Consider the following 25,486-nt stretch of genomic DNA (forward strand, 5'->3'; position numbering starts at 1 on the left):
GACAAAAGCTTCTTTTAGTCAATGAAATCAGTGGGGAGATACATAATTGAAATAAGAGAAATGGATTCATCAGGTCAGCAATACTGGAATTTTCACTTTTTCTGGCTAGAAGACACAGACAATAAGAGAGAAGTCAAGAGTTTATGTCCCTTTTTCTCCAGTTGTAGGTCTGGGAGACTGGCTCTTTTTCTAAAAGTTGGAGTTGTTAATTTGATTAAGTGACAGTATTAAATTCAAAGCAGTTGTTGTACTATCTTTTCAGACTTACCACCCCAGCCAGGGCCAGTGGAGGCAGCTGTCTTGGCTGTTCCTCAAAGCCCTTATTGGGAACATTCTTGTCCCCCCAGTGGGATGCCAGGGATGGTGTAGAGTGGCAAGGAATATGGGATCTATTTCTATTATATAGTGGTAACAGGACTAAGTTGTTGTTGTTAGGTGGTGTCAGGTTGGCTCTGACTAATAGCAACTTTATATACAACAAAACAAAACGTTGCCTGGTCCTGGTCCATCATCAGAACCGTTGTAATGCTTGAGCCCACTGTTGTAGCCACTGTGTCAATTCATCTTGTTGAGAGTCTTCTTCATTTTTGCGGACGCTCTACTTTACCAGGTATAATGTCCTTCTCCAGGGAGTGGTCCCTCCTGATTACAAGTCCAAAGTCAGTGAGACTAAGTCTCGCCATCCTCACTTCTGAGAAGCATCTGGCTGTAGGTACTCCTAGACAGAACTGTTTGTTTTTTTGGCAGTGTGTGATATATTCAGTGTTCTTCACCAACACCATAATTCAAATGCATCAATTCTTTAGTTTTTCTTTTTCATTGTCCAGGTTTCACACGGATATAAGTTGATTGAAAATGGCATGGCCTGAGTCACAGGTGCACCTTTGTCATCAAAGTGACATCTTTGCTCTTTAAAACTTAAAATTAGATGAATACTGTCTTAGTCATCTAGTGCTGCTATAACAGAAATACCACAAGTGGATGGCTTTAACAAAAAGTTTATTCTGTTACAGTTCAGTAGCCTAGAAGTCCGAATTCAGGGTGTTGGCTCCAGGGGTAGGCTTGCTCTCTCTCTCTGTCAGCTCTGGAAGAAGGTCCTTGTACTCAGTCTTCCCTTGGTCTGGGAGCATCTCAGCACAGGAACCTCAGGTCCAAAGGATGTGCTCTGCTCCTGGCACTGCTTTCTTGATGGTATGAGGTCCTTATGTCTCTCTGCTTGCTTCTCTCTTTTATATCTCAAAAGAGATTGGCTTAAGACACTGTTAAATCTTGTAGAACTCAGCAGTATAACTGCCACTAATCCATTGTATTACATCATAGTGACAGGATTTATAACACACAGAGAAATCACATCATAAGATAAAATGGTAGACAATCATATAATCATACAACGGAATCATGACCTAGCCACACTGACAGATATTTTGGGGGGACACAATTCAATCCATGACAAACACTGAAACTATCCAAGTGTCCATCAACCGGTGATGACTAAACAAGATGTGGTATATCCACTTAATGGAATATACTGAGCAATACAAAGGAGAAAATTGAGACTATTTCTGAGACAATTACCAGTAATGTACTGCCCTTTATATGCTCAGATGATACCACTACTACACTGGCCATTGATAAATTGCTGGTGATGATGGATTTAGTTTTACATCTTCACTGTGTCTCACACAGTGCTGCTTTTGAAGAGCTGTCCAGAGCTGGGGGGTGGGAGGGGAATGTAGTTATACAAGATAACTGGCCTATGTGAAGACTCACTAAACTTCCCCGGACTCAGTGTAGGCCAACTACATCATTTGTGGGGCCCAGTGCAAAATGAGAATACAGAGCCCCTGGCTTAAAAATTATTAAGAATTTCAAGACGGTGAGAGCAGAGCACAAAACCAAGTGTGGGGTCCTTTGTGACTTCACAGTTTACATGCCCAAGAAACCATCTGGACTCAATGGCACCATGATCTCACCAATGAGGCAAACCATCAAATCTGTACAACTCAGGAAGACATTTAATATTTGCCAGAAAGTAAACAAAAATCTCCTGAAAAGGCACTGAGTAAAAAATAAGTCAGTTGCTGGCCCAATAGTACATCCTTTCCTCATTATTCATAGTAGTTATGTTCTATAAAGTTGCCTCAAACACTGAGTTAGCAAATACTGAGCTATTGCTCCAGGTGAAACACAAGGTTAGGTTCCCGTGAGCCTCTAAGCATATTTTTGTTTACTGATTAATACATAAACTTGTTTTATGCGTGTTTCTGCTTAAAGATACTTTTATATATATTGTTGATTCATTAACATTGAACTCACAACTAACAGCACTATAACTTGTGTCTGAATGAAGCTTATCTAACATACGAATTTTCTCCAAGCATAAGGCATAAGGCACAGCACAGCTTTCTTGCGCTTAGAAACACCAGACAACACTTCAGCACTAAGCTTGGGGCCATTTTAAAAAGTGAAATCACCAATGAAAAGTGCAAAAATGCAAAACATGTGCCACTAAATAGACCATGAAAAGAACACTTCTTTACATATGAGAGCTGAAACAAGAAGATGGAGCCTCACCTTGTTGGACCTCAACTAGGAGCATGCGCACTGGGGACTCAAATTTTTTGCCACTCTGCATATTGTTCACAAATCACTGCAAAAGTGCCACAAGTATTGATTTGGGGGTTACAAATAAATTTTAGCGAGTGAGCATATTTGCAAACATGGAATCTGCGAGTTATGAGAATCGACTACATATACTTGTGAAGTACCCTCTCAGGGCTGGCAAGAGTTTAACCGTGCGTTACACCAGGTTTCTTATAATGGTTATCAGACATGCCCAGGAGTTCCACTGTGAAACAGGTTCAAGTTCACTTGTAAATGTTTGAGACTGGTAAGTGTCTGGTATTCAGCTGCATACCCACCTCTCTAACAAATAGAAGAAAAGCATGCAGGGAAAGAGATTTAGTCTCCTCTTTAACAGAAGCCCATCTGATCTGGCAGCTTGTTGCTATGATGCACTTCCGACTTTGGTTGAACTGCTGGTATTATGGGTGAGCGATCTCTCCCTGTGAGGACCATTTTCTCTTAGCCTTCCTCAGAGCATACATTTCATTCCTTCAGCAAATATTTACTGAGTCATCATCCTGAAGAGCCAGGATACTGAACAGCCTCTAGAAGCTGGGTCTACTATTAGAAACATAAAACAATTCAAATTATAAAGCAGAAATCCAACTGCTACTATCCCAGAATGTTCAGCATGCTTCCAGAACACAAGAGCACGAGAGGGGGTGCCTACCCGACCAGGCAGGAACTCGCCTGAGCAGAGGTCACACTTGAGCTGAGTCTTGACCTTCAGACCTACCCAGCTGTTGGGATTTCCTAAACAGTATTCACTTTCATGCTTCTGAGCCCCTCTCCATTTTGTTCCACCTGCCCGATGCCCTCCCCTGCCCCTTTCCTCCCTGATGACTTGCCCAGTGTGTGTTCATTCTACAAATACCTGCTGAAGCTTGTGCCACCTTCCTGCCTCTGCCAATTGGCTGGCTGCATCTGTCCTTGTCTTCTCATTGTCACTTCTATATTCACTGTCCTGTTCACTGTTATAGAATTTAACCACTGTGGGGTAATGATTACTTACTGCATGTGTTCTTGTTGTTATCAGTCGCCGTGGAGTTGGCTCTGACTCATGGCAACCTTATATAACAGAACAAAACTTTGCCCAGTCTCGTACGACCTTTACGATCATTGGTATGCTGGAGACCATTGCTGTGGCTATTGTGCCAATCAATCTCATTAGCGGCTTCCCTCATTTTCACTGATCCTCTAATTTCCCAAGTATGATGTCCCTTTCTAGAGACTGGTCTTTCCTGATGACGGGTCCAAAGAAAGTAAGCCAAAGTCTCACCATCCTCGCTTCTAAGGAGCATTCTGATTGTATTTCTTCTAAGACTGATTTGTTTGTTCTTCTGGCAGTCCACATAAATGAGACGAATAATATAAAAAATTCAGTGCAGTACCTAGGCCATATAACATCAATAAATGTTATTTCCCTTTGTGTATATGTCTACCTTCCCACAAGACTAAATTCCTTAGGCGCTAAAGTGGTTTTTGTCATTATATCCACAGTATTCAGCATGGATCTGGCTCGTGGTGGATGGTTAATAAATATTCATAAAATGAATGAATCGAATGGTCAGTCATATCCGCCCCACTCTGTTCCAGAACAATGCTCAGCCTATGGCTTATTAATAACTCGGCCATAATGACAGTGGAAAGTCTCAGCTATACTGCACACATATCATAGATACCATCAGTAGCAAAGCAAAGACTTTATAAGGGTGGAATTTTTTACTTTCAATAAATCTAGCTAATAATGTAGTGTTACTCAGCTATATTTGATGTAGGAAAACTCAATAATTTAACTTTAGTCAGGGACGATAGAACCTTCCAGGCTTTTTCTACCATAATTTTCTACCACACCACTTAGAAAAACCCGAGAGGTGTTAGAAACAAACAAACAAACAAAACCAGGGGTAAAGGATTTCCTGCTATTGGTTTTGTCACCTATGTTCCTTTTCTCTGTAATTATGAAGTAGATTTTTTGCTTCTAGCTGCATTCTTGTAATATGTAATCATGAATATTGAACACCTTAGGGGCTGTATAGTGTAAAATGTTCATCTTTACACGTTAGCAGTAGCTCAAGAGCTACTTCTGGCGGCCATCTATACTATTCACTAAGGCAGGAAAGTCTGTAAGGACACGTGGGAAGATTGTCATCAAAAACAAAAGTGTTTATGATTTATATTTTAGCAATTCAGGTTAAAATTTCAACTTTTCAGAAAATTCTCTCATTCCAAACACTGTTCTCCCAGTTCCATAGAAAGGAAGAGGGCTGCTATAGGTGTGAGTCAAAGTTGCTTGTGGCCTGCGGCAGGAAGCAGCCTTCTGTGAGACATACATAAAGTGATTTGGCCTTTGTCCTTGGTTTGTGAGAGATAATCTCTAAAAAAAAAAAGAAAAAGAAAACGTTGCAATTCAAACCTTGGAATTCAAGCATCTTTGATTTGTGTTACCAACCACCTGCAGGGAAGAGGGGCTGGTTCGGCCAGAAAGACCACCCCCTGATATTAGCCGACCTCAGAATAAGGGGCTGGAGTTGGCATTAAGTAATGCTATTATCGTTAGGTGCCATTGAGTGTGACTCATAGTGTACAACAGAACGAAACACTGGTCCTATGCCATTCTCACAGTCATTGCTATGTTTCAGTCCATTGTTGCAGCCACTGTATCAGCCCATCTTGTTGAGGGTCTTCCTCTTTTTCACTGACCCTCTACTTTACCAAGCATTATGTCCTTCTCCAGAGATTGGTCCCTCCTGATAACAAGTCCGAAGTATGTGAGACATAGTCTCGCCATCCTTGCTTCTCAGGGGCATTCTGGCTGTACTTCTTCCAAGACAGATTTGTTCATTCTTTTGGCAGTCTGTGGTATATTCAGTATTCTTCACCAGCACCATAATTCAAAGGCATCAATTCTTCTTTGGTCTTCCTTATCCAGCTTTCACATGCATATGAAGCAATTGAAAATACTATGGTTTGGGTCAGGCATATCTTGGTCTTCAAGTGACATCTTTGCTTTTTAACACTTTAAAGAGGTCTTTTGCAGCAGGTTTGCCTGATGCGACGTGTCTCTTGATTTCTTGGCTGCTGCTTTCATGGGCGTTGCTTGTGGCTCCAAGCAAAATGAAATTCTTGACAACTTCTGGAGGAATACTGGGGTTTAAAGTTTAAGTAGGAGAGGTGGGGAGAGAGGACCCCAAAATTTTAAGAGGTGACCGATTATTTTAGTTATTTATATTGGTTCCAATTTTGCCAAATCAAGACTTATTTTCCCCCTCCCACTCCTCCTGTCTTCTCACACTGCTGAACCCTGTCTTTAAGAGTGGGTCTCCGACAGCACCCTCTGGCTTGACTCCCCATGGAGAGTTTCTTCCTAAACATATGCCTCACAGTGTGGAACCCCAGCTGTGTCCTGTGGATGCCTGGCAGACCTCCAGTAGCATTTCCTAATAAGGGCTCCACCCCGTGTCCCTACTGTGCTCGTCTCTCAGGGCAGGGTGAGGCAGGACAGATAGCTAAACCTTGTCAAAGGCGGTATGAACATTTAACTCAGGAGAACCTGGAGGTATTGCTTGGCCTCCTGCTCTGGACCCTCCTCTGGGCAGTGGGAGATGGAGGGTCTTTCAAGAGGTGAAGGTAGCCCCATGGCCACTTATTCTTCATGTTCCCTTGACTCCTTGTTCCTTGACACCAGCGATCATCTCTTGGTCAGTGTTGTCCCTGTGTTGTTGTTGTTAGCTGCCACTGAGTCAGCCCCCAACTCATGGAGACCTCATGCACAATGGATCCAAATACTCCCTGGTCTTGCACCATCCCCATGATTGGTTACAGGTTGGACTGTTGAGATCCACAGGGTTTTCACTGGCTGATTTTTGGAAGTAGATCCCCAGGACTTTCTTTCCAGCCTGTCTTAGTCTAGAAGCTCTGCTGAAACCTGTTCAGCATTATAGTAACACACAAGCCTCCACTGACAGACTACGAATGAGACACATTGGCTGGGAGTAGAACCTAGGTTTCCTGCATGGAGAGTGAGAATTCTACCACTGCCCTCTGTGTTGTCTCTCATGTTGTTGTTGTTAGGTGCTGTTGAGTCGGTTCTGACTCATAACAAGCCTATGTACAACAGAACAAAACACTGCCTGGTCCTGTACCATTCTCACGATCATTGTTAAGCTTGAGCCCATTGTTGCAGCCACTATGTCAATCTATCTCATCGAGGGTCTTCCTCTTTTTCGCTGACCCTCTACTTTAACAAGCATGATGTCCTTCTCCAGGGACTGGTCCCTCCTGATAACATGTCTAAAGTATGTGAGATGAAGTCTCACTATCCCTGCTTTTAGAGAGCATTCTGGCTGTACTTCTTCCAAGATTTGTTTGTTCTTCTGGCAGTCCATGGTATAGTCAATATTCTTTGCCCACACCACATTTCAAAGATGTCAATTCTTCTTTGGTCTTTTTTATTCACTGTCCAGCTTTTGCATGCATGTGAGGTGACTGAAAATACCACGGGCTTGGGTCAGGTGCACCTTAGTCTTCAAAGTGACATCTTTGCTTTTTAACACTTTAAAGAGGTCTTTTGCAGCAGATTTGCCCGATGCAATACGTACTGGGAAATTGTGTGGACATCCTATGTCTAAGTAAGTGTGGGCTTAGTTAGTTTCCTGACCTGGTCAACAGGTGGATGCAAACTTCTAAAACCAAGTGTCACGGGCTGATTTGTGTCCCCCCAAGAGATATGTTAAAGTCCTAACCTCCCCTTACCCTATTTGGAAGTAGGGTCTTTGCAGATGTGACTACTTAAGTTAACACGAGATCACACTGGAGTTGAGTGGGTCCTGATCCAATCTCAGTGGTGTCCTGCATTATAAGAACAGACACAGAGCCAGAAAGAAACAGAAGGAGAAAGCCATGAAGGTAAAGAGATGCAGGGGGAAGACGCCATGTGACGACGGGAGCAGAGACTGGAGTAATGCTGCCGAAAGCTAAGGAGCACCAAGGAAACCACTGGAAGCTGGGTGAGAAGCATGGAGCAGACTCCCTCACAGCTCCGGAAGGAACCAACACTGCCAAGCCCCGGCTTGGACTCCTAGCCTCCTGAACTGTGAGAGAATACACTGCTGTTGTTCCAAGCCCACCCCCTCACCCAGTTTGTGATGCTTTGTCATGGCAGCCACAGGACACTAATGGACCAAGGCCTGCGCATCCAGGCATCCCTTTGGCTGTGTACTAGGGAACAGGCAGAGCTGCAGGATAAACAGCTCTCATCACAGCGGAGGGTCAGGTCTTGCTGAGAGATCCAGGAGAAAAGTATAATTTCTTTTTACTAAAACAAACATGGTTGTGTCATGATATAACATGCAAAATTTCTGCGAATTTTAAAGAGAAAACAGGAGACTTTTCACAGTGGTTTGGACAGCTTGAGGCACAGCCCCAGACCCTGCAAGGTTACAGTCTCCCCTGCTGAAGGGAAGATTTCTCTGGACATGTTGGAGAAGAAACCAAGCTATATAACCACCAGGTGACTCTTTCTGGGAAGGAAGTGCAGACTATAGTCTTGCCCTTCAATTGCCTTTCCCCTTTTCCAGCCTCCTCCCCACCAGAACTGACCAGTGAACACTAGGCTTGGGGGTCAGAGGGGTGAGGCAGGGCATTGAGTCCTTCCTGAGCACATGACTGCCTTGGCTATTTCTTTTTCTCTGTCCCTTTGATGGTCCAATTGGTAGATGGTTGCTTGGATCTCCTGTTTGTCTTCTGATCACCTACCTTCTTGCCCATTCCCTCGTTTCTACTGGAATATGTTCAGCTCTTGTTCTGTTCTTCCTGATCTCTCTTCCTCCAGCCACTGTCTTAGCTGTCTCTAGGATAAGCACTACCACCTTACCTCTTACTGTTTACTGATATCTCTCGTCTCGTCACTATTTTATGGTAAGTTATCCTCATGTTCTCATAAAGGCTTCTTTCCTTGGGAATGTCTTTTCACACAAAAGGTCATGTATGTGAAATCTGGCAATCCAAGTCCTCAGCAGCTGTCCTGACAGTACCCCTCATTCTAAGGGTCGCCCAGTGATTGAAGCTTCACCCAGCCTGGACCTGCTGGGGGAGGTAAGAAGCTTGGATAGAGCTTGTTGTAACGGAGGGGAAGAGGAGAACCCAACATCTAATTACCCCAATGTTGTTGCTGTCAAGTTGGCTCCAACTCATGGTGACCCCATGTATAACAGAACAAAACACTGCCTGGTCCTGCACCATTTTCACTATGGTCGGTATGCTTGAGTCCATTGTTGCCACCGTTGTGTATTTTGAGTACTTTCCAACCTAGGGGGCTCATCTTCCAGCACCGTATTAGACCATATGCTTTTGTGGTGTATAGGGTTTACATGGGCTACTTTTTAGAAACATATTGCTAGACCTCTCTTCCTAGTCTGTTCTAGTCTGGAAGTGCCACTGAAACCTGCCCATCATGGGTGATCCTGGTGTCACAGCTTCCAGCATTACAGCAACACGCAAGCCACCATAGTACAAGAAACTGACAGATGGCTGGTGAAACTATCCCGCCTTTTTTATTTTTCCTTTACAGTAAGATATTGGTTGCTATGAGTCGGAAACGACTCGACGGCACTGGGTTTGGTTTTGGTTTGGTTTATTGGAGGAGAAAAAATCAGAGATGTGGACTTTGCCCAGAAATAAGCAAATCAAGTTTTCTTTGATATATTGGAACATAACTAGGGAAGGGAAAACCCTGGTGGCGTAGTGGTTAAGTGCTATGGCTGCCCACCAAAGGGTCGGCAGTTCGAATCCTCCAGGCGCTCCTTGGAAACTCTATGGGGGCAGTTCTACTCTGTCCTATAGGATTGCTAATGAGTCGGAATTGACTCAACAGCACTGGGTTTTTTGGGGGGTTAACTAAGGAAGGAGATGGGATCCTTTCATTTACATGTGTGTATGTGTCTCCATAATATTTTTGAAACCGTGTTATTAAACATTGATATGAAGTACCAACTGACCCAACATTTCACATGAATCATCTGAGAATGGAAATAGTGTTACCAGATTTTCCAGGTGCTAAGCAATCTGTACATGAGAATACGACCATCTCTTTGGATGAAATTCATATTGGAATGCTTGTGTGATGCAGTGCAAGGGAATTGCATTACAAAAAGGAGGCTATTGAAAATGGAGAAAAGGAACTCTGACAAGGAGTTTATCATAACCGAGTTCAGATTAAGCCAAAAAGTCTGCTAAAACATGTCACTCATTTAAGAGACAGTAAAATACCTAGTTGAGGACAGGCTCAACCATGTGGATCACAACTCCAAACATGAAGTGCAAAGCAAGGAAAATTGTTTTCAAAAGCCTATGCATTTTATTAGGCTTCATCTGATTTTACCACGAACCAATTTATGTACTATGTGTAATGTTGAATTACTGGTTTAACAAGTTTGGTTGTCTCTTACGCCTAGAGCTTCTGTGTTCAGAGCTTTTATTGGAGGTTTCATTGATAATTACTGGTGATTGGAATGCAAAAGTTGGAAACAAAGAAGCAGGATCAGTAGTTGGAAAATACGGTGCTGCTGCTAAAAACGATGCCAGAAATCACATGATTGAATTTTGCAAGACCGATGACCTTTGCAGTGGAAATAACTTTTTCAACAGCATAAACAGCGACCACACATGTGGACCTCACTGGATGGAATACACAGGAATCAAATCAACTACATCCGTGGAAAGAGACGATGGAAAAGCTCAATATTATGAGTCAGAACAAGGGCAGGTGTTGACTGCAGAACAGAGTATCAATCGCTCCTTTGCAAGTTCAAGATGAAGCTGAACAAAATTAGAACAAGCCCATGAGAGCCAGACTACAATCTTGAGAACATTCAACCTGAATTTAGAGACCATCTCAAGAACAGATTCGATGCATTGAACTCTAATGACCAACGACCAGACAAGTTGTGCAGTGACATGAAGAACATCATATGTAGAGAAATCGAAAGGTCATTAAAAAGACAGCAAAGAAAGAAAAGACCAAAATGGATGTCAGAAGAGCCTCTGAAACTTGCTCTTGAACACAGAGTAGCAAAAGCAAAAGGAAGAAATGCTGAAGTAAAAGAGCTGACCAGAAGAATTCAAAGGATGGTTCGAGAACACAAAGTATTATAATGAAATGTGCAAAGACCTGGAGTTGGAAAATAAAAAGGGAAGAACACACTCAGCATTTCTCAAGTAGAAAGAGCTGAAGAAAAAATTCCAGCCTCAGTTAGAATATTGAAGAATTCTATAGTAAAACGCATCTGGTCTTCTGTCATTAGTGTTCATTAGTGTTCACAGCATCAAAACTATTCTTGAGATGGTCTTAATCTAAATTCAGGTGGGATATACTTGAGGTCGTATTTTGGCTCTTGTGGACTTGTTCTAATTTTCTTTGACATGAACTTGCATATGAGTAATTGATAGTCTGTTTCACAATTGGCCCCTGTCCTTGTTCTGATATTAAGCTTTTCCATCGTCTATTTCCACAGATGTAGTCAATCTGATTCCTGTGTATTCCATCTGGTGAGGTCCATGTGTATAGTCACTGTTTACGTTGGTGAAAAAAGGTATTTACAATGAAGAAGTTGTCGGTCTTGCAAAATTCTATCAAACGATCTATGGCATCGTTTCTATCACCAAGGCCATATTTTCCAACTACCAATCATTCTTTGTTTCCAACTTTTGGATTCCAATAGCCAGTAATTATGGATGCATCCTGACTGCATGACTGATAAATTTCAGACTGCAGAAGTTGTAAAAATCTTCAGTTTCTTCATCTTTGACCTTGGTAGTTGGTGTGTAAAGTTGAATAATTGTCATGTTAACAGATCTTCTTTGTAGGCATATGGAAATTTTCCTATCACTAACAGTGTTGTACTTCAGAATAGATCTTGAAATATACTTTTTGATGATGAATCCAACATCATTCATCTGGCTGAAAGCAGAGAATACCAGAAAGATGTTTATGTGTGGTTATTGACTACGCAAAGGTATTCGACTGTGTGGATCATAACAAATTACAGATAACATTGAGAAGAATGAGAATTCCAGAACACTTAATTCTGCTCAAGAGGAACATGAACATAGATCAAGTGACCATCATTCGAACAGAACAAGGGGTTACTGCACGGTTTAAAGTCAGGAAAGGTGTGTGTCAGGGTTGTATCTTTTCACCATACTTATGCAATCTGTACACTTATTCAAATAATCTAAGAAACTAGACTATATGAAGAAGAATGGAGCACCAGAATTGGAGGAAGCCTCATTAACAACCTGCATTATGCAGACGACACAACCTTGCTTGCTGAAACTGAGGAGGGCTTGAGGCACTTACTGCTGAAGAGAAAAGACCATAGCCCTCAGTATGGATTGTACATCAACATAAAGAAAATAAAAATCCTCACAATAGGACCAATAAGCAACATCATGACAAGTGGAGAAAAGACTGAAGTTGTCAAGGACTTCATTTTACTTGGATCCACAATCAACACCCATGGAAGCAGCAGTCAAGAAATCAGACCATGCATTGCACTGGGCAAATCTGCTGCAAAAGACCTCTTTAAAGTGTTAAAAAGCAAGATGCCATTTTAAGGACTAAGGTGTGCCTGACCCAAGCCATGGTGTTTTCAATAGCCTCACATGCATATGAAAGCTGGACAATGAACACGGAAGACCAAAGAAGAATTGATGCCTTTGAATTATGGTGTTGAAGAAGAGTATTGAATATACCACGGACTGCCAAAACAAAGAACAAATCTGTCTTGGAAGAAGTATAACCAGAGTGTTCCGTAGAAGTGAGGATGGTGAGACTTTATCTCACATAGTTTCGACATGTTATCAGGAGGGATCGGTCCCTAGAGAAGGACATCAAGCTTGGTGCAGTAGAGGCTCAGTGAAAAAGAGCAAGACCCTCAACAAGATGGATTGATACAGTTTCTGCAACAATGGGCTCAAGCATAACAATGATCGTGAGGATAGTGCGTGACTGGGCAGGGGTTCCTTCTGTTGTACACAGGGTCATTATGAGTCAGAACTGACTTGACTGCACCTAACAACAATGTGTGCAAAAAATTGAACAATGTAGGAAGCATCTAAAAAAATAGAAGGAATACACAAAGTCACTGTACCAAAAAGAATCGGTCGACGTTCAAGCATTTCAGGAGGTAGCGTATGATTAAGAACCAATGGCACTGAAGGAAGAAGTCCAAGCTGCATTGAAGGCACTGGTGAAAAACAAAGCTCCAGGAATTGACGGATACCAACTGAAATGTTTCAACAAACAGATGCAACACAGGAGGTGGTCACTCATCTATGCCAAGAAATTTAGAAGGCAGCTATCTGGTCAACTGACTGGGAGAGATCCATATATACGCCTATTTCAAAAAAAAGATGATCCAATGGAATGTGGAAAGTATTGCACAATACCATTAATATCACAGGCAAGTAAAATTATGTTGAAGATAATTCAAAAATGATTGCAGCAGTACATCAAAATGGAACTGACAGAAATTCAAGCTGGATTCAGAAGAGAATGTGGAACAAGGGATATCATTGCTGATGTCAGATGGATCTTGGCTGAAAGCAGAGAATACCAGAAAGATGTTTACCTGTGTTTTGCTGACTATGCAAACGTATTCGACTGTGTGGATCATAATATACTATGTGTAACATTGCAAAGACTGGGAATGCCAGAACACTTAATGGTGCTCATTGTGGAACCTGAACATAGATCAAGTGGCAGGGCTCCAGCTCTAGAGAAAGGCTCTCTCTCATTGTTGGCTTTGGGGAAAGGTCCTTGTTTCTTGGTTCCTTGGTGATCTTCATCTGCTGTGACATCTATCTTCCTGCATCTCTGCTTATTTAATCTTCTTTTATATTTGAAAAGACATCAACTGGAAACATACCCGACGCTAATACTGTCTCATGAACATAAAAAAGAAAACCCATTCTCAAATGGGATTATAAAACCAAAAAACCAAACCCAGTGCCGTCGAGTCAATTCCAACTCATAGCAACCCTATAGGACAGAGTAGAACTGCCCCATAGAGTTTCCAAGGAGTGCCTGGTGGATTCAAACTGCTGACCCTTTGGTTAGCAGCTGTAGCACTTAACCACTATGCCACCAGGGTTTCCAAACAGGATTATAACCACAGGTATTTTGAAGAATAGGAATTCCAGAACACTTAATTGTGCTCATATGGAACCTGTACGTAGACCAAGAGGCAGTCATTTGAACAAAACAAGGGGATACGGCATGGTTTAAAGTCAAGAAAGGTGTATGTCACCTTCAAGACTAAGGTCCACCTGACCCAAACCTTGGTGTTTCAATCACCTCATATGTATGCGAAAGCTGGATGATGAATAAGGAAGACTGAAGAAGAATTGACACCTTTGAATTGTGGAGCTGGCAGACAATATTGAATAAACCATGGACTGCCAAAAGAATGAACAAAGCTGCCTTGGAAGAAGTACAACCAGAATGCTCCTTACAAGCAAGAATGGCGAGACTACGTCTCACATACTTTGGGCATGTTATCAGGAGGGATCAGTGCCTGGAGAAGGACATCATGCTTGGTAGAGGGTCAGTGAAAAAGAAGATGGTCCTCAGTGAGACGGAATGACACAGTGGCTGCAACAATGGGCTCGAGCGTAACAATGATTGTGAGGATGGCACAAGGACCGGGCAGTGTTTCGTTCTGTTGAACATAGGGTCACTATGAGCTGGAACTGACTCGATGGCACCTAACAATAACAATGTGTGCCAGGCATTGGCTGTGGTTTGATGCCTCATCAAAGTGGACACTTCTGGAATAGGGTAGATGGTTTCTGGGAAAGCTGTAAAAGTGGCCCTCGTGTCTAAGTGAAGTACCAGTAACTACTGGCGTGGCTATTAAGAGGCAAGTAAATAACTAGCTTGTCCTTAAAGTCAGTGTGATTGGTGCTGGGGGAATATCATTCATTCACAGTGTGAGCCCATGTGTGTTAGAGGAGAACTGCGCTCCATAGTGTTTTCAATGGCCAAGTTTTGGAAAAGTCAATCACTGGGCCTTTCTTCTAAGGCAGTGCTGTGTGGACTCTAACGTTTTGGTTAGCAGCTGAGCACGTTAACCTTTTGTGATACCCAGGGACTACAGGCCTAGGGAAACCCAAACCAACCTGAACCAGTTGTCCTCAAGTCAATTTCAAGTCATGGTAACCCCATGTGTATAGACCAGGACCACTCCATAGGGTCTTCAGGGCTGTGATCTTTTGTAAGCAGACTGCCAGGCCTTTCTTCCAAGGCACCTCTGGGCTCAAAGTGCCAACCTCTTGGTTAGTAGTCAAGTGTTTAACCATTTGCACCACCCAGAAACTCCTTCAGGCCTAGGAAAAGGGGGATTAAATCAGCACATCAGAGCCCAAACCCAGTGCCGTCAAGTCGATTCCGACTCATAGCGACTCTATAGGATAGAGTAGAACTGCCCCATAGAGTTTCCAAGGAGCGCCTGGTGGATTCGAACTGCCGACCCTCTGGTGGGCAGCTGTAGCACTTAACCACTACGCCACCAGGGTTTCTGCACATCAGAGCAAGGATATGTAAAGTCAGTTAAGTCCTCCCAGTGGCTCTCTCTTCAAACAGTAACTGGTTAAACAATGCTTTCTCAGATGGGTTAATCCATTCCATGGGAGGGGGCTTTCTCAACAGAGGAAGTTTAGGAAAGCTAAACTCAGCTAAAGGAGCCCTTGTGGCAAAGTGGTTTAGCACTCAGCTGCTAACCAAAAGGCTGGCAATTCGAACTTACCCGCTAGCTCTGCGGGAGGAAAGACTGGGCGATCCGTTCCCATAAAGGCTACAGCCTAGAAAACTCTATGGAGGAGTTCTACTCTGTCACACGGGGTCACTATGAGTCAGAATCAACTCGATGGCACACAATGACAAACCATAACAACACACTCCGCTAGGCAGAAGCAGGCAAGGTCTGTTTAAACAGGATCCTCTCCCTGCTGTGGAATTGCTACCTGGGTCTGGATGACAGGAGCCTACCTGACCATCCAGCCATGCCCCACGCTCACTCTTGTTCACCTGGCTAGCTCTGAGGATGACGCAAAGGCTCCAGACATTTGAAAACATTATGGCTACACATCTATTTTTAAATTAGCTCTTCATTATTATTATTCAATTCCTACTGAAAGCATTTATTGACTTAAATTAACAACTTGCCACTTGGGTTTGGACCCTGGTCTGTGTAGGCTTGGCTAGTGCCAAGTTACTCCCAAGAAGGGTTTGCTTTCGATCAGGGAGCAGAAGAACCTGATCTCTCGGTCTGATGTGCGGAAACTGCCTAGAGCAGTGGTTCTTATGTGGCGGAGGGGCGAGATTTCGTCCTCGGGGACATTTGGCAACTGTTGTTCGGAAACATTTTTGGTTGTCACAATTGGGGTGGGGGTGGGCATCTAGGAATGCTGTTGAACATCCTCCAGCACAGAGGACAGCCCCCACAACAAAGAATTATTCAGCCCAAAGTGTCAACAGTGCTGAGACTGAGAAGCCCTGTCCTAAACGTCACCCTGTGGAGCACCTGAGGGGTCTGGGGAGGGTGAGGTAGCTCAGGCAGACTGAGTGCCTGACTTGTTGTGCTCATCTGCCTCTAGACTCCAACCCCATCAGTGTTGGAGGCTCTGCTCCAGCCAAGAACAGTGCAATCAAACACCCCATGCCATCAAAACAGGTATTTGCTGTGTGGTGCAAATGGTTAACATGCTTGGCTGCAAACTGAAAGGTTGGTGGTTCAAGTCCACCCGGAGGTGCCTCAGAAGAAAGCCCTGATGATCTACTTCTGAAAAATAAGCCATTGAAAACTCTGTGGAGCCCAGTTCCACTCCCCCATGAGTCAGAGTTGACTAGATGGCAACTGGTTTACCGTCAACAAGCTGCCAGTGCAAGGAGCCCTGGTGGTGCAACGGGTAAGTGCTTGGCTGCTAACCAAAAGGTTGGCTGTTCAAACCCAGCTAGTGACTCTGAGGGAGAAAGACCTGGCAATCTGCTTCTGTAAAGATTACAGCCTAAAAAATCCCTGTGACGTAGTTCTACTCTGTAGTACATGGAATCGCTGTGAGTCAGAATCGAAGGCACCCAACCATAAGAAGCTCTCAGTGCAGTAATTAAGCATCTAGAACGAGTATTTCACAGTTCTGATCCGGGATGTGTGGAGTGGAGTGGGGCCCTCAGGAAGACAGGGGCTAGAGGGAGGGAGATGGGTACAAAGGGTTACCAAGCTATCTGCACATTCGGGGAAGGAAGCTGGTCATCATACCTCCTTCCCCACAGCGGACAGAGCAGGAAGATGAGCCAGGATGTCTTACGACGGGGACCAGTGCGAAGCCCATCGATGGCTGCATTGATTGTACGTTGATGGCTACAGCATCCTGAGAAGAAGCCCTTGGTTTGGACCAACGGTTCTTTAAAATCTCATCAGCCTTGGTTAACCTCTGCCCACAGAGAGCTGACAGCTCAGCAGAGGGCTGATGGAGTTGGGAAAGAAACCAAATTTCACTCCTGGATCAATTCATTTCTCCCATTCTCATTTCTAAGTTTGTCTAAGATAAGCACTGGCAATGTCTTTACAGATAACAATCTGCCTTTAAACTCTGTGATAGATTTGGTGAAAATCAACAAAAGAGAAGAAAACCTCTGACTCCATCGCCCCCACACCCTCGGCAACCATTAAGAGCAGCCACAGGCATCCCTAAGAGCAGCCTTGGTTGCACTCTTGGTTAAACACTGGCTTTGAGAAGAGTTCATATTTAATTTATGTGCTGCAATGTCACTCAGATTTTTTAATCACAGGGTCCTTTCCTTCCGCCATCCTCTCTACCTCTCTGGCTAAACCACGACAAAACAACAAAGCCCTTGGAAACTGTAGCAGCGTATCTTATCAGCATGGCTGTTAGTTTTTGTCCAAGTTCTGACCTTTACTCTCTTGCAGGATTTCTGCAGTGCTTCAGAACTAGAATGAAAGGCATGCAAGGGAAAGATTGATGTGGTGGGTGTTTGTTCATTATTTCAGAAGTATGTACTGGGTGTCTCCTGTGTACGAGGCACTGTGCTAGGCATTGGGAACAGACTGATGATGACAATATCACAGGTGCCTGGCACAGGGGTTCAGAGTCTGCATTCTGGAATGCAATGGTCTGGGTTCAAATCTTGGTTCTGCTACTTATTATGATACTAGGTGGGTTGCTCAATCTCTCTCATCTTCAGTTCCTTTATCTATAAAATGGAGGGGGGGATAATGGTTTCTGTCTGCTAGATTTGTTAGGAGGATACAATGAATCAATAAATGTGAAGTTCATATAATTACATCTGGCACACAGGGGGCCCTCAGTAAAGGTGCGCTATCATTATTGTCAGAAACCCTGCTGACATAGTGGGTAAGAGCTATGGCTACTACCCAAAAGGTTGGCAGTTGAAACCTACCAGGCGCTCCTTGGAAACCCTATGGGGCAGTTCTACTCTGTCCTATAGGGTCACTATGAGTCAGAATCAACTCGATGGCATCCAGGTTTGTTATTATTGTCAAAGACTACAGCCTTCAGTATGGATTATATCTCAGCATAAAGAAAACAAAAATCCTCACAACTGGACCACTAAGCAACATTATGATAAATGGAGAAAAGATTGAAGATGTGAAGGACTTCATTTTACTTCGATCCACAATTAACACCGATGGAAGCAGCAGTCAAGAAATCAAAAGATGCACTGCATTGGACAAATCTGCTGCAAGAGACCTCTTTAAAGTGTTAAAAAGCAAAGATGTCACTTAAAAGACTAAGATGAGCCTGACCCAAACCATGGTGCTTTTAATCACCTCATATGCATGTGAAAGCTGGACAATGAATAAAGAAGACAGAAGAAGAATTGATGCCTTTGAATTCTGGTGTTGGTGAAGAATATTAAATATACCATGGACTGCCCAAAGAATGAACAAATTTGTCTTGAAAGAAGTATAGCCAGAACGTTCCTTAGAAGCAAGGATGGCGAGACATTTTCTCACATACTTTGGACATGTTATCAAGAGGGACCAGCTCCTGGAAAAGGACACCGTGCTTGGTAAAGTAGAGGGTCAGCGAAAGAGGAAGACCCTCAATAAGGTGGATTGACGCAGTGGCTACAGCAGTGGGCTGTAGCATAACAACGATTGTGAGAATGGCAGAGGACCAAGCAGTGTTTCACTTCGTTGTACATTGGGTTGCTATGAGTTGGAACTGACTCCACACCACCTAACGACAACAACAACATTATTATCATTGTCCCTGGGTGGCAGAGAGGTTATGTGCTCAGCTATAAACCAAAAGGTTGGAGGTTCAAGTCTACCCAGAGGCACCTAGGAAGAAAGACCTGGTGCTCTACTTCCAAAAGATCACAGCCATTGAAAACCCTACGGAGCACAGTTCTACGCGGAAACACTTGGGGTCACCATGAGTCAGAATTGACTCTGTAGTACCTGGCTTACTGGTTATCATCATTGCCATGTATTAGAGGTATGCCATCACCTCAGTGTCCCCGATGACCTCTGCAGGTTACTGCCACCCCCCAGTCTAAGGAATTTCACTGCCCAGCTTCATATCACCATGAAGCCCAAAGGACTCCCCTCTTCACCTCTCCTGGGTAGAAATGGCCAAGAAATGCCTATCAGGTACAGCCCAAGTTCAGAAGGGAGAGATCTGTGCCAACCACAGTAACCAAACTGCTTCATTTGAAGGGAGAAGTTAATCTCATTTGGGATTAAAATAGGAAAGAAGAACTTGCTAAATTTCTTATCCCAAGGTCAGAGAAGGAGAACAGGGTGGTTTTCCTGACGAACCTTGTCATGTGGATACATATAATTTCTATCCTGAAGGTACAAATTAAGTAGGGAGAAATAATCCTGCCAAGAGGAGCTTCATGACATCAGGAAATACAGACAGAAAGTACTGCATCTAGGTTCTAACGTGCTTCACGCTGAGTATTTAATTCTCCATTAACTTTCAGAGTGAATTTTTATTTCGATAAAAGACTGGCTGAAAGCTGCAAAGGGTCAAAACCTGCTTGTGGTATGAGACACAGACTTGCAATGTGCTCTGGGAGATCTAGCTCTAAATGACAAAAGGATGGCCAATTACCCAATGGACATATAATGTGGGGGGAGGAGGGAGATTTTCTTTTATAAAATACTACCCTCTGAGTAGAGGTCTACAGGTAATTCACTATTGGAGGGACCCTTGGGAGATCATCTCTCTCAGCTTCTGCTTTACAGAAAGCAAATACACAAGCCTTTCACAACTATCCCACAGTCTCCCCACCCAGACCCAGGGCCATCAAGTCGATTCTGACTCATAGCGACCCTATAGGACAGGGTAGAACTGCCCATTAGAGTTTCCAAGGAGCGCCTGGCAGATCTGAACTGCCAACCCATTGGTTAGCATCCTTAGCACTTAACCACTATGCCACCAGGGTTTCCCCCTCTGTCTCCAGGGACAGAAATCCCAGTCCCACCCATTTAGTTTATCAACAAATGTTTATTGACACCAGCCATATGCTCAACCAGTGTGGAAGACAGAAGAAAAATGGACAACAGTCAATTGCAACCCACTCTTTCCCTCTGCGCCCAACAGCATCTACCAATAAAGTCGCTCAGTGAAGAAACATCTAGTGTCCTCAGTGTGAGCCAATAGATGCCTGAATCAAAACTAACACCTCTTCTTTGCAGGGGCTGCTTCCACAACCATCTCTTCTGCTAGATCCTGAACTTCCTTAGGGAAGAAATGGTTTCCTATCTATTGCTTTATTCATAATATACAGTGCCTGACACATGATACTCAACACTGATTGTTAAATGATGAATGAATGGATGGATAGATGGAAGAATGATTTATGTATATATGTACGCATGTATGTAGGTCTGTGTGAATAAATGAATGAATGGTGATTGAAAGGTAAGACTTAGCATAAAAGGTAAAGTAGAGCAAGCCAGATTGAAGGAGCAGAATGAAGACAAAAATAAAACAGGAAATCTTGATGGAGCAAGAGAACCTCTTGGAGAATAAAGGAAGACAAGTTAGAAAGATTGTTCCATGGTCACATTCACCAAAAATTGCTCTTATTTTGAGATATTTCCTCTTATTCAGTCATTAGAAGAAAATGGAAATCACCCAGGCGAAGTATCTCCCTTTAAAACCTTCAGATACTTGAAAACGGTAATTTTTTAAACTGTGTCTAGTTTGTGTACGCTTGAGTCCCCAGCACCTGGCATATGACAGGTGCATGATAAATATTTTTCAAAGAATGAGTTCATGCTCTAAGCTTCTGCTTTCCTGGGGCCTTGGCAGGGATTGCAGGGCTTCCCTAGCCCATGCCTGAAGCCAGATTTCAGAGTACCAAGGCTTGCTTCCCAGGCTGATTCTGTCTTAGACAAAGATCAGGGAATTAGAGTCACCTAAGCTCTGGGTAATGTTAGGTGATTATTAAGCCACTCTTGATCACACGTTTCTCCAAGCCTTTAGTGTCAAAATCCATTCAGAAGTGTGACTGTAGCTTCTTCCCATACTCATTAGACCTCCTTTCCAGAATACAGCAGATTGCACAAAATGAAATAAATTTGCCAAATGCTCATCTGAGCATGCCACGATTTAAAGCCATGGCAACGGTATGGATTAGGATGATGTCGTGGAAGATTTTAGGGTTTCCTCTCCCCACATTTCTTATTTAAAGTCTGATTTACATCGGGCCTTTAGTTCTTGATCTTCAACTCAAATGCAGTTGAGTTAGAAAGGATTCTGTCTTCTAACTCACACAGCCTTCTAACAGTCATTCTTGTTCTGATTTAAAAAATAAATAAATGAACCTGACCATGAACTGGTATCTACTTGTTCTTCCAACAGCACAGAGGATACCTGCCCCATTTCTCTCCCAAAGACTGGCTTCACCCTATTGGTACAAGAGCCTTGAACCATGATCCATCTCTTATCTTCTGCCCTAGAATCTGGTACACCCTGGCCTTCTTCCCCTTGAATTGGTTGCCTCTTCTCCTTTAAAACCTCTTTGTCATCACAAAGCCATTCTTCATTGTATTCTCCTCAGGTTAGATCCACCTCCTTTTCCCCTCTCCCTTTTTACTTGCTCTAGCCTCTTGCCAGCTCTAGGTGGCTGTCTGTTCATCTACACATTCTGCCACCCTTGCTTAGTGGATTTTAACCTCAAGAGCACAGCCTCGAGAAAAGAACAACCTCTACTTTGTTGGCAAATGTCACAGATGAAAGTTCAGAATCTTGCAAAATGAAATCACAGTCGAGGGGTGACTGACTCCCACTCTGGAACCCATTTCCTTGGCATTACCCTACGTGGCTTGGTCACAGGACCCTGAATTTGCTTTGCATCCATCTCTAGCTCCTTTTACCTTCTCTAGGTTGCTGCAAATTCTTTGTTTAAACTTTACTCAGGGCCCACATATAGAAAAACATTTTGTTGTTGTTTTGCTTTCAAATGGTTCTTGCTACTTCTCCTTTAAACTCCATTTCCATTATGCTTTTTGTCGTGAAATTCTAGGTCTGGAAACTGCTTTCAGAGTGTGACTGGCTCACACACTTTCATGGCTGTGGACCATGTGGGAAGTCCACACCCTTTGTGGCCCAGTGGTTAAGTGTTCACCCGCTAACCAAAAGGTCAGCAATTGGAATCCACCAGCTGCTCCTTGGAAACCCTGTGGGGCAGGCAGTACTACTCTGTCCTATAGGGTCACTATAAGTTGGAATCGACTTGATGACAATGGGTTTTTGATTCTGTGGGCCACTTCAGACTAGAACAAGTAACTTAGCACATCTCCTTTCCAGAACTCTTAGAAAACATCGAACACCTACAATCCAACCACTTCTCCATGTCACAAACACGTCCTTTTCAAAATGAGTGTCTTATCTTTTGAAGGACACTTTTCTATGATTTATGCCCTTTAAGTAATTCTCTTGTCTTTAACTTCATTCAGCTCCAGTTAGTTTTGTTCCAAGCGATTTAGCTCCCATTTTCAGATAACTTTTGTATCTGTATACTTAAGACTTCTTGCACTATAATAAATTTTATGAAACATAGATAATAACATACTTTGATAACGATCTTGACAAGTAGTACTCATTAAAACTATATCTTCTTCCTGCTTCCACTCTTTAGGGTTACTCTGAGGTTTGTAAGTAATGCTTTTGGCTTCAGTAGTGGGAGGCATTGTGAGGACTAACTGACCTTCACGAATCTTTATCCAAAATTATAGGCAATTTTAAGAATTGAGGATGAGATTATTACTGATTTATTTTGTAGACACTAATCTGTCCCATAGGGTCACTCAGTTGGAACTGACTCAATGACAATGGGTTTAATCTGGTAATTTAGGAGCCCTGGTGGTGCAAACCCTGGTGGCATAGTGGTTAAGTGCTACGGCTGCTAACCAAAGGGTTGGCAGTTCAAATCCACCAGGCGCTCCTTGGAAACTCTGTAAGGCAAGTTCTACTGTGTCCTATAGGGTCGCTATGAGTCAGAATTGACTCGACGGCACTGGGTTTGGTTTTACGGTTTGGTGGTGCAAACAGTTAAGCACACACCTACTAATAAGAAGATCGGCAGTTCAAAACCCACCTATTGGCTCTACAGGAGAAACACCTGGTGATCTGCTTCTATAAAGATTACAGGCTAGGAAACACTCTGGAGCAGTTCTACTCCGTCACGGGGTTGCCATGAGTCAGAATTGACTCGACAGTACCTAAGAATAACAGGAAGTTTCTACAAAGGAATTCCTTTTTCTCTCCTCCTGTCTACTCTCAGGAGCCTTGGTGGCACAATGGTTAAAGCACTATGGAGCAGTTCTTCTGACACACATGGGGTCACTGTGAGTCGGAACCAACTCAGCGACACCTAACAACAACAATCTGGTAATTTGGGATGCCCATCAAAAGCATGGTGTCCCTTGTCAAACGTTGCCTCAGGTGTACTGAATAGAAGTGGTAGTTTACCTGGCTCCTATTAATAGACCCATTTGGACTATCTCCTCCTAACAGATGCATTATTTGACTCTAATATTTAACCCTGAATACTGCTAGGTAGATAATTATTTTCTCCCATGTTTCTTTTTTAATTTTTTTCCAGGAAATCAATCCTTTTACTCTCCACTGAGAATATTGAGAACATTCAGTAGTTTTAACTGAGGATTCTGTCTGCCCCTCCTCTCCGGATGCTACACACACACACACACACACACACACACACTTTCTTACTCCCTTTCTCAAGGTTTTTTTTTTTTTTCCAATGAGGATCATTTTAGGATGCTGGCTAACCATCACAGATAGGTTAACTCCTTCACAGTTTTGGAAAACAGCAGGTCCATCAGCCCTCACCGTGATGAGGGTGACCAACATGGGTAACCAACATGAAGACAACACACGAAGCGAACAATGGTGAATCGCGCTGGCTAGTTCCCACTCGTTACCCACTCATACTTGTTGAACTTAGACCTTGTGCTAAATAAGTTCCAACTAGAGCAAAGACTTATCTTTTAAGAACTTGGACGTTTAGGCAAACCCGGGCCAGCGATCATATAATTATCAGTGTTTATGTCCAAACACCTTCTCAAACTTTATTCCAAGCATCTCGCCTCCTACAAAGAATGGCTCTTTCCCCTTAAGCTGATCACTGCATTAACATCCTATCTTGAGAAACCTTTGAGTTTTTATAAAAAGACTGAAATTGAAGCCTTCCGAGAACATCAAAGCTCTCCTTTTTAAATTCCTAGATATGATGGAGAAATTCATAGGCAGCACGTTAGGTAAATAAAGAGGTAATTACCAAGGCCCGTTTCCTTGACAACCCCCCTCCCCCAGCCCTCCTGCCTTTGGGAAAAACCAAAATGAAAGTGAGGAGGGGTAGCCACCCAGGCAGACTGGGCGGTAGCAACCCTAAACCATCGCAAACACAGAAAGCACCACACTCCCAACCAGACACATGCATCCATTTCTACCGGGGCTGCGTTCGGTGTGGTATTTTTGTGGTTGCCATAGAAACCCCAGAGACGGAAGAACATGTTGCACGACACAGAAGCGACCAGTCTGTAACAGGAACCATCACCCAGCGCAGAGAAAAGGCTTCAGCCCGGGGTGGGGAGGTAATAAATGACGCCCAGCGCAGCAGCTGGAGATCACCACGCGGGCAGGCACGCTCGGCCGGCCGAGCGCAAAGCGTCAGTCCCTTTGTGCCGGCAGATCAGCCTTCTCGGCCTCCCGGGCGCCGCGCCCGCATCCTCACCGTCCCTGCGGCCGCCGCCCGCCCAGCCCCCTGCCTCTGTCCCCGGGCGCGCCTCCCCTGCCCGGCGCCCCGAGCCCGGGAGAGGAGGAGAGGGACCAGGGGACGCAGCTCGGCCACGCCCGGAGCGCAGCGGCCCGCCGATGGCACGGTGGCACCTACCTCGTGTCCGGCTGCCTGGACGCCTGCACTTAGGGAGCAGACAGGAGCAGGCTGGGCCCCAAACTGCCACTAGTTTCTGGAGCTGTAAGTCAGCCAACACTGGACGGAAAACGCGAGACTCCACCCACGGGGTGGGCCCTTCGGAGGGGAAAAAAGTGGTCCTCGCTGACGTCTCTCCCCGCCCATGTCACTTCCTTTTAAAGCTCCACTTTGGCAGTTACCGGGAGGGGAGAGCGAGCGGTGTAACGTGAGTCACTCCCTGCCCCTTCCCATTAGTGCGAGCAAGTGCTGCAGTGGACTCACGTTTGCAGCCTCCGGCTCTGGAGCCTGCTAGAATCCCCCACAACGCCGGCTCATGGCCTCTCTCCGGTCCCCAGTCTC

The 25,486-nt window shown here is 43.9% G+C and overlaps 1 protein-coding gene across 2 annotated transcripts in view; it reads right to left on the reverse strand.

Moving 5' to 3' along the window:
* The window catches only part of AGPAT4 (1-acylglycerol-3-phosphate O-acyltransferase 4), a 100,231-nt gene extending 74,950 nt beyond the window's left edge, over positions 1-25,281 (reverse strand). Inside the window, exon 1 of one of the 2 annotated variants that reach the window (XM_010598850.3) lies at positions 25,106-25,281. The gene's annotated coding sequence lies outside the window, so the exon portion shown is untranslated. The remainder of the gene's footprint in view (positions 1-25,105) is intronic. The other variant, XM_003419229.4, reaches the window with a different exon arrangement.
* Between the last annotated feature and the right edge of the window lie 205 nt (positions 25,282-25,486).

The sequence above is a fragment of the Loxodonta africana genome, chromosome 1 (assembly GCF_030014295.1).
Source record: "Loxodonta africana isolate mLoxAfr1 chromosome 1, mLoxAfr1.hap2, whole genome shotgun sequence".
NCBI lineage: Eukaryota > Metazoa > Chordata > Mammalia > Proboscidea > Elephantidae > Loxodonta > Loxodonta africana.